Source organism: Cebus imitator, unplaced genomic scaffold (genome assembly GCF_001604975.1).
Source record: "Cebus imitator isolate Cc_AM_T3 unplaced genomic scaffold, Cebus_imitator-1.0 Scaffold543, whole genome shotgun sequence".
NCBI classification, from domain to species: domain Eukaryota; kingdom Metazoa; phylum Chordata; class Mammalia; order Primates; family Cebidae; genus Cebus; species Cebus imitator.
In genome coordinates, this window is record NW_016107858.1 from 1,137,726 (window position 1) to 1,147,215 (window position 9,490).

At 43.6% G+C, this 9,490-nt stretch overlaps 1 pseudogene; it reads left to right on the forward strand.

The window, feature by feature from the left end:
* The first annotated feature begins 4,924 nt into the window (after nucleotides 1–4,924).
* On the forward strand, nucleotides 4,925–7,066 carry LOC108293688 (annotated as a pseudogene).
* The last annotated feature ends 2,424 nt before the right edge of the window (nucleotides 7,067–9,490 follow it).

Consider the following 9,490-nt stretch of genomic DNA (forward strand, 5'->3'; position numbering starts at 1 on the left):
TGAAGTTCTAGGTGGTATCCTAAGAGCTTTAAGTATATTTTCTTATTTAACTCTCATAATAACCAATAATTAGGTATTATAATTGTCCCCACATTATAAATGAAGATACTGTGACTTGGAATGGTAATTGACAATACTGGAACAGGAACTATATTATTCTCGGGCTAATGTCATTAGAATAGTATTCTCATTTAGGTTAATAATCTTGGTGCTTCCTTCTTCGATAAACTCATGTTAAATTTGCATTCTCCCTTATTCTCATCTTCCCCTAAGGTAAAAGGGAAAAATTCGTTCTGAGCCACAAAAGGGATGACTTCAGATTGGTTTATTCATAAAAACTCAAGCAAAGCACTGTTTTATAAAGCTATTTTTGTGTCTTGAGTCATCTGTAAATACTGACAGAACCACGTTCTTTGTGCCAAGCACTCTTTATGGTACTGATACCTATCATAACCACATACTATGTGCCAAGCACTCTTTATGGTATCAGTGCCAAGCACTCTTTATGGTATCCATAAAGACCATGGTATTCATAAAGAGTGCTTGGCACAAAGTACGTGGTTATGATAGAGGTCACTAATGTCATGTAGCTTATATTTTAAAAGAAGGAGACAAGCAATAAACAACTAAAAATCAGGATTCGTGCTAACAGTAAAACAGAGTCACATAATGGGGCGATAGTAATTTTGTACAGCAGCTTTCCTGCTTAGGTGTTAAAGCAAATCTGAAGACAGATTTACATCCTTTGGTGGCTTCTTCAGAGGGACCTCTGTCCTATGTGGCTGCTCATGAGTGGTTTTTGCATCTTAGTCTTCATGTTTGATTTATTTCCTCCCCTCTAGATTCTACCAGTAGACTTATCGACTAAAACAGCCATATCAACCACTTGCCGCTTAAATACAAGCCTGTTTATTATTTTCACTTAAAGTACATTTGTTGTAGCAGAATACCAGATGATAGAGTCCTAGCTATAAGCTAAGTAGACTGTTGGTATACTATTTAGGTATACCTAAAATACAGCTAAGAGAGGTGGCTGAGAGACTCCAGGTCTGCCAGTGAGGTGACTCATAGAAGTTTCGCTCTGGTTACTGTGTGAAAAGATCTATAGATGAGCAGGATGGAAACGAGGAGGCCAGTTTGGAAACTATCGCAGTAGTCTGGGCAAGAGTTGATAGTTTTGGGGCCAGCATAGTGATAGTGGAGTGGCGAGTAGTGATCTGAAACTAGATATATTGAAAGGATAGAGCTGATAGGATTCACTGATTGAGCGTCTGGAAGAAATGGAAAAGCAAAAGATGGTTTCAGTGATGTGGGCCGAGCAACCGGTGGAATGAAGATGGCTTATGGAGAGAGGAAGATTGAGAATGAGAAGATTTGGGAAACATACAGCGTTCTTTTTTAAGAAAAAAAAAAAAAAGAATTCATTTTTGGATGAGGTAGTATGAAATGGTTATTCAACATCCAAGTAGAAATTGTGAATAGATGGTTGGATAAACAACTCTGGCATTCAGAGAAGAGGTCAGAACTGAACGTATAAATATGGAAGTCATAATTTTAGGGTGAGACTGAAACTTTGGGTCTGGATGGGACCCCCTAGGGGACGACTGCAGCTGTAAAAGACTAAAACTTGGACAGCTAATATTTAGATGTTGAGAAGAGGTGGAAGCAGCAGAAAGGACTAAGAAGAATAGCCAGTGGCACAGAATGAGAGCTAAGAGCACGGTATTCCTGAGGCCAAATGAAGAGCAATTTCAACAAGAGTGGTTGTCTGTGTCAAATGCAGCTGAGAGGTGGAGTAGAGAAATAACCACTAGAGTAGCTCGTATGATGGTCACTGATGATGTTGACAAGAACAATTTCTATGTATTGGTGGAGTCAAAAGCCTGATTGTAGTAGATTGAAAAATAGAATGGGAGGAAAGAAAGACAGGATGTCTCATACCTCTTTTAAGGGTTTTGCTGGCTTGGTGTGATGGCTCATGCTTGTACTCCCAGCACTTTGGGAGGCTGAGGCAGGTGGATCACTTGAGCCCAGGAGTTTGAGACCCAGCCCGAGTAACATGGCAAAATCCCATCTCTAAATTTTTGTAAAAATACAACAATTTAGCCAAGCATGGTGGCATGCATCTATAGTCCCAGCTACTTGGGAGACTGAGGTAGGAGAATCACCTGAGCCTGGGAAACCGAGGCTGCGGAGAGCTGTAATCACACTACTGCAGTCCAGAGTAAGACCCTGTCTCCAAAGGAAAGAAAAAAATGTTTTTTAGGGGAAAAAAAGGAGCAGAAAACTGGAAGTAGTAACTGATAGGGGATAGTCAAGCATGTTGAATACTGATAGGAATGATCCAGTAAAGAGAAAAACTGATCTGGCCGGGCGCAGTGGCTCAAGCCTGTAATCCAAGCACTTTGGGAGGCCGAGGCAGGTAGATCACGAGGTCAAGAGATTGAGACCATCCTGGTCAACATGGTGAAGCCCCATCTCTACTAAAAATGCAAAACGTTAGCTGAGCGTGGTGGCACGTGCCTGTAATCCCAGCTACTCAGGACGCTGAGGCAGGAGAATTGCCTGAACCCAGGAGGCGGAGGCAGAGGTTGCAGTGAGCCGAGATCGCACCATTGCACTCCAGCCTGGGTAACAAGAGCGAAACTCCGTCTCAAAAAAAAAGAGAAAAACTGATCAAATAAGAGTGATGTCCCTGAGTGAAGGAGGAGGGATCTAATACACGTAGAAGGACTGGCATAGACAGCTCATCCAAAACAAGCAGAAGGCACCAGATATAGACAGATGTGGTGGTGCGAACACATGGAAGATCTCTCCCAGTTGTTGCTATTTTCCAGGTGAAATAAAAAAGCAACGTCATCAGATGAGCTTGAAGAGAAAGAAGGGGGTTTTAGAGGTTTAAGGAGGGAATGGTACAGGATAATTGTGAGGGGAGTGGACAGTGAATTGACTAGAGAAACACGGTAACATTGGCAAGCAGCAATAAGGATCGCTTGAGATTTATCATCATTAGGCCAATTAGCATGATACTGTTGGGTAAGTGGGAAAGAGTTAGAGAATTACATTTTGCCACGGTTGAATTTTTGCCAGACGAGTACAATAAAGAGTGATTTTACTGGTCGTATCCCCAGTGTCTAGATAGGGGTAAATAAGACAGATAAGGTCCCTGCACTTACGGAGCTTAGATTCTACTGAAGAAGAAATACAAAGAAAGGGAGGAATAGAAATAAGTTATCAAGTAGTGTAGTGCTAATAAGATAGTAAGACAGGGTAATGAGATTGTGAGGCTGGGGCGCAGTTCTGGATAGAATGGATTGAAGGGAGTATCACCAAAAAGATGACATTGGAGCTAAGATCTGAATGATGAGAAGCCAGCTTTGTGAAAATGGAGAAAGAATGTTTAAGGCAGAGAGACAAGTGCGAAGACATTCAGGCAGGATTAGCAAGAGAGTAAGAGATTTTAAAAATGAGTAGGGGTACACTTAAAGAGGACTTGGCCACTAATCGAAAATAGGGCTGAAAGAGAGAGAGAGAGAGGAGTTGGAGTTGACTCCCCCTAGTTTCCGCCTTGGATAACTGGATGGCTGTGGATGCCATCACTGAGATGGAAAACATTGGAGACAAAAGCTGGCTTGAAGAAGGAAAGAGGAATTAACCTTTAGGGTGTGTTGGATTCGTATGAACAGTGCTGGACACACAGTACACACTCAATAAATGTTGAATGTTTGAATGAGGTGCCTGTGGAGCAATTCTAAAATCTAGGGCATATGACTGTTATAACTTTGAAGTATAGAGAGTGCATTTCACAGCTGGACAAACCAAGGCACAGAAAGTTTAGGAAACTGGTCCAATGTTTTCTGGCAAGTCAACACTAACTGCCAGAATAAAGTTTAGCCTCAACTCTTTTCTCACTCATTGTTCAGGTTTTACAATAATGATGCTCTTGTTAATTCTTGTTTTATTCCTCCACAGAATGGATACATCCTCTGGCAACAGCAATTTAAGATCAAAGGTAACCAACTCACGCTGTCAGTAAGCTTTAGTATGTGAAAACGTTACCAAAATAAGCATGACTAAGCACGAATTAGGAAACAAGTTGTGTTTGCTCTGTTTCATAACATGGGGCACCAGTTAGAAACACCTAGTGAGTCAGATACAGAACTTAGATAAAAGCTGTGACTGAAAGTGAACTTTTATTCAGACCTCTTGAATAAATGAACTTGGAACCTTGGGCCTAGGTTAGAGTTCAGTCAGTGCCCGTGGGTGGAAAATTTTTGTGCTGAGATGAAAAAGACTTGGGTTTTCTTCCTTTCAATAAATGAAAAACTATATTTTGATTTTTGATGCCATTATACCTCTTTGTCATGAAATAACAGGCAATAAATTTAGAACCCAGAAAGCCAGGGAAAATATACCGAAGTATAGAAGTATAGAAACAAAGTAAGTTGGCTTCATAGGACTCTTGCCTAGTCACCTCAGAGAATTGCCACTCCCCTTTACTATCAAAGGTAAGGTCATAAAACAGGAATATTATCAAGTAAAGAGAACATAGTTTAGAAATTATAGGTATCTGTACATCAAAATTTGCCCACACTCTTTTTGCTTGAAAGGACAGTGTTGGCCGGGCTCAGTAGCTCACGCCTGTAATCCCAGCACTTTGGGAGGCCGAGGCGGGCGGATCACGAGGTCAAGAGATTGAGACTATCCTGGCCAACATGGTGAAACTCCATCTTTACTAAAAATACAAAAAAATTACCTGGGCATGATGGCGCGTGCCTATAGTCCCAGCTACTCAGGAGGCTGAGGCAAGAGAATTGCTTGAGCCCGGGAGGCGGAGGTTACAGTGAGCCGAGGTTGTGCCATTGCACTCCAGCCTGGGCAACAGAGTTAGACTCTGCCTCAAAAAAAAAAAAAAAAAGAAGGCTTCCCGCCGCCCAAGATGAAAGGAAGGCAGGCCAAGGGGAAGAAGGTGGCTCCCGCTCCTGCTGTCGTGAAGCAGCAGGAGGCCAAGAAAGTGGTGAATCCACTATTCGAGAAAAGGCCTAAAAATTTTGGCATTGGAGAAGACATCCAGCCCAAAAGAGACCTCACCCGCTTTGTGAAATGGCCCCGCTATATCAAGTTGCAGCGGCAGAGAGCCATCCTCTATAAGCGGCTGAAAGTGCCTCCTGCAATTAACCAGTTCACCCAGGTCCTGGACCGCCAAACAGCAACCCAGCTGCTTAAGCTGACCCACAAGTACAGACCGGAGACGAAGCAAGAGAAAAAGCAGAGGCTGTTGGCCCAGGCCGAGAAGAAAGCGGCTGGCAAAGGGGACGTCCCCAGTAAGAGGCAACCTGTCCTTCGAGCAGGAGTCAACACCGTCACCACGTTGGTGGAGAACAGGAAAGCACAGCTGGTGGCGATTGCTCATGATGTGGATCCCATTGAGCTCATTGTCTTCTTGCCTGCCCCATGTCATAAAATGAGAGTCCCTTATTGCATCATCAAGGGGAAGGCATCATCAAGGGGAGGACTGGGGAGGCAATGTCCTGGGTCCAAAGTCTGGCTCCCATCGCCAAGCTAGAAAAGGCAAAGACTAAAGAACTTGCCACAAAACTGGGTTAAATGTACACTGTTTCTGTAAATAAAAATAATTAATGCAAAAAAAAAAAAAAAAAAAGGAAGGACAATGTTTTCTTTTTAACTGACTGCCTTTTGACTGTCATGCCATGCCATCACATTGGTCATAAGCAATTTCACTCTTTATGTTCTCCAGCCAGCAGTATAACATTTATGCAATCTATCTAGCTAGTCCCTGAAAGCTTTTGAGTTTGCTAACTATGGAAATTTAACTTTTGTGACATACCAATAGCAGTGATGGCCTGTCCAGGAGAGCTTCTCTCATTATGCTAGCTGCAGTGGGAGTGACACACCAGGGCTGCCAGCTCCATGGAGCCAGGGGGAACTAGGAACAGGTGGAAGCCCCACCCCCTTCTGAGCTGGCAGGGCAGAAGCTCCCTGTTCCCAGGCTCAGCTATGGCTGCCTAGCTGCAGGTGCAGACCTGGGCATCCCTGTGCTCTTTGGGGCTGAGAGCAGGCAGGAGTCTCACTCTCCTGGGCACAGCTGCAGCCGTCCAAGTCATGTCCACCAACTGGGCCTCCCTGTGTTTTCAGGGGCTTGGAGCAGGCAGAAGCCTCACCCTCTTGGGTACAGCTAGTGCTGCCCAAGCCAGAGTTGTAGACCTGGGCATCTCTGCACTCTTGGGGGTCCTGGAAGTCCCACCTTGCTCCCACACGCTCAGAGTTGTCTGTTCCCACCGCCTGGCCTCTCCCTGCTCCCAGCACCTGCCGCATTCCTGGAGCAAGGTTGGGGCTGAGCCTGGGCACTGTTGCAGCCTGGCTGGGTGTGCATACACTCTGAACAGTGCTGACACATGACTTTGGCCCCCTCTGGACTTTGGGTGCCAGCACAGGAGGGAGGCTGAAGGGGTGCTAAGGGCAGCTCAGTCTTGGAGCTGGCCTTCAGTTGCCCCTTTGCACAAACAGTCTGGGTTCCATGAATGGCAGCAGGAGGCAGGCTCCTGGGTGGAAGGGGGCAGGTGCCCGGTAAAGACCCACCCTCAAGCTGGGGAAGGTCTGAAGCCTGGAGGCTGGGCTGCTGGTCCTAAAGGTTGGAGCGAGAATTTGTGTTTTTTAGTGGGTGTCCCTGTACCAATTGGCACGTACTTCCGCTCCTCTGAGGCCCATAAAAGCCCCAGACTCAGCCAGACTTGAGATGACAGGATGACCAGCTGTGGAGAAGAGCTACCAACCCCAGGGTCTCCTCTCTGCTGAGAGCTGAGAAGATGATGATGACCTTCCACCTGTGAAAAGGAGCTTCTCACTCCAGCGTCTCCTCTCTGCGGAGAGCTGAACAGACGTCAAGACAACCAGCTGCAGAGAGAAGCTACCTACTTCAGGGTCTCCTCTCTGCTGACAGCTGAACACTCAGTGGGACAACCTGCCTGTGGAGAGGAGCTACCCAATGTGGGTCTCCTCTGAGCTGTTCTGTCATTCAATAAACTTCTGCTTTACCTTGCTCACCTTCCACTTGTCCACTTGCATCATTCTTCCCAAACGCAGAACAAGAACTCAGGACCCACCAAATGTTGGAGCTAAGAGTTGTAACACAAACAGGGCTGAAACACGCGACATGCTCACCACATTGCAGAAAACAAGAAGGAGAAAAGAAGGAGAGAAAGAGAAGAAGAGAGGAACAAACTGAGGCACAGTTGTAACTTTGATTCAAGGGAGTTCCCCCCACCTCTATCCCCTCAAACTGCTCAAAAATGCCATGTACAATTAGTCTTCCTAATTAGAGGGTTTTAACAATCAGAGTGCTTCTGAAGGGCCCATGATGCATAGTAAATTATAAGGATAATAGTAGCTATCCTATAATGCTGTTGTGAAAGTTAACCTTTTTATTTCACAAGAAGCTAAATACAAATTTGAATGTCCAAGGTATTATGAAGGACCAAAAAACTTTACTTGGAAACGAGCCTGGAGATTACTCAAGTATCTGCATCTCATCAGTGGAGACTTAAGAAATTTGGGGTTACCCTCATTGTTGAGGTTCCATGGTAATCTCATTTGCTGGGGGTGTCTGCAGGCATAGGGTTTTCCCCGTATGTGTGGCCCACAGATATGGGTCATGAAGGGAAACAGAAATACCCACGTGCATACGCACACACACACTACACACACACACACACACACACACACACACACACACAGTGTGGGATATCTACTCCACGGTGGGCTCTAGCCAGCGTTGATAGATTGTATTAGTGTCCCTAACTATCTACTTTATCCCCATAAGATAGTTATACATTCATGCCCTTAGTCATGTGACTTTCAGTGCCTCAATAGGAAGAATCCCTGTGATTTGCTTTGGCCAATGGAATGTGAGTAGATGTGATTTACCTTAGTATATGACTTGAAGCTTTAAAGGGGCTTGCCCAAATTGTTCCTACCATCTGCCATGGAAACTATACAAATGAAATAAGGGCTATGCTGGTTAAAATCTTTGCTAATTTTTTCATGTCAGTATAAATTCATCTCATTAAATATATGTGTGTGTGTAATACAGTCCTTCCCCATCTTGATGAACATTGATGTAGTCATTTCAAATTTTTCACTATTACTCCATATAGACAATTGTTATTTGTTAATTAAAAATAGTGAAAACATTTTTAAGTTAGAAAACAAAACAATATTTTATGATTAATGCTGACCACTACTTGTTGAGCTCCAACTACATGCCAGGCCATGTGTGGGCACTTTACATGTATTATGACATCCATAGGTTCTGTGGATTAGGACATGCATATCTTTGGGGACCATGTTTTCAGCCCACCACAATGTCTGTGATTTATCTCCTCATCTTTTTTAGATATGCATTTTCCCTTCCTTCTCTCTGGGTAACCAAGTACCTAGCACATAGCAGGCACAGAACGGATGCTGTGCTAGAAACTTCTCCTGCGCTAGTCAGGATTGACTTATTAAGGGTTTACTACTGAACAAATAGCTCTCTGCATTTTAATTCAGTAAAAGTGTATTTCTTGTGTCACAATCCCATGGTTGTCAGGCACCTTTCCTTGGAAGCTCTCCTTCAGACAAGATCCAAGCCTATTCTAGCTTACAAAGATGCCATTTAAAAGTGGCCTCCAAAAGAGAATATTTGCTGAATGAATGCAGGCAAAATGCAAACGTAATGGAAAGAATTGGAAAACAGGAGAGGATCGGAGTAGAAGTGAGACTGTATTGTTTGAAAGCTCTTCCTGGGTTGGACCTTGGCAGAGACTCTGAACCCAGTTCCACATGTATGTGCATCCATACACACACACTCCTTAAAAAGCCTCACATCTTATCTTGGAATTAGTCATTGTTATCTCTCACTTGTAATATTGCTCTCTTCTAAGAGCAGGAGTAACTGAGTTCAGTCTGTATATTAATTTGTGTGTGTCAAGTTCTTGCACAATGAAGAAATTGACTCACTTGCAAATTGTCAGCGAGCCAAGAGAGTGAAAATTTAGACAAGGCTGAAAACATTGGATAAGTAATTTTAAAACCACAGAAAACATATTTGCTAAATTTAAAAGTAATTAATTATACGACACAACTGAAGCAGGGAGACATTAAAATAAAATTACATTGTTAACTAGATTTTAAAAGTAAATTATTGCATTATTTTGAATTTGTAAAACTGATTCAGTAGGAGGAGATTAATACTCAGTTTATAAAAGTATTCATGTTTTCCTTTAGGCATTTCTTCTAGCGCATTCAAAATTATCCAATTTACAGATAATTTATTTTTCAGTTAACTTCCAGCATATAAAATGGTTGTGTTGAGGCCGGGCGCGGTGGCTCAAGCCTGTAATCCCAGCACTTTGGGAGGCCGAGGCGGGTGGATCACGAGGTCAAGAGATCGAGACCATCCTGGTCAACATGGTGAAACCCCGTCTCTACT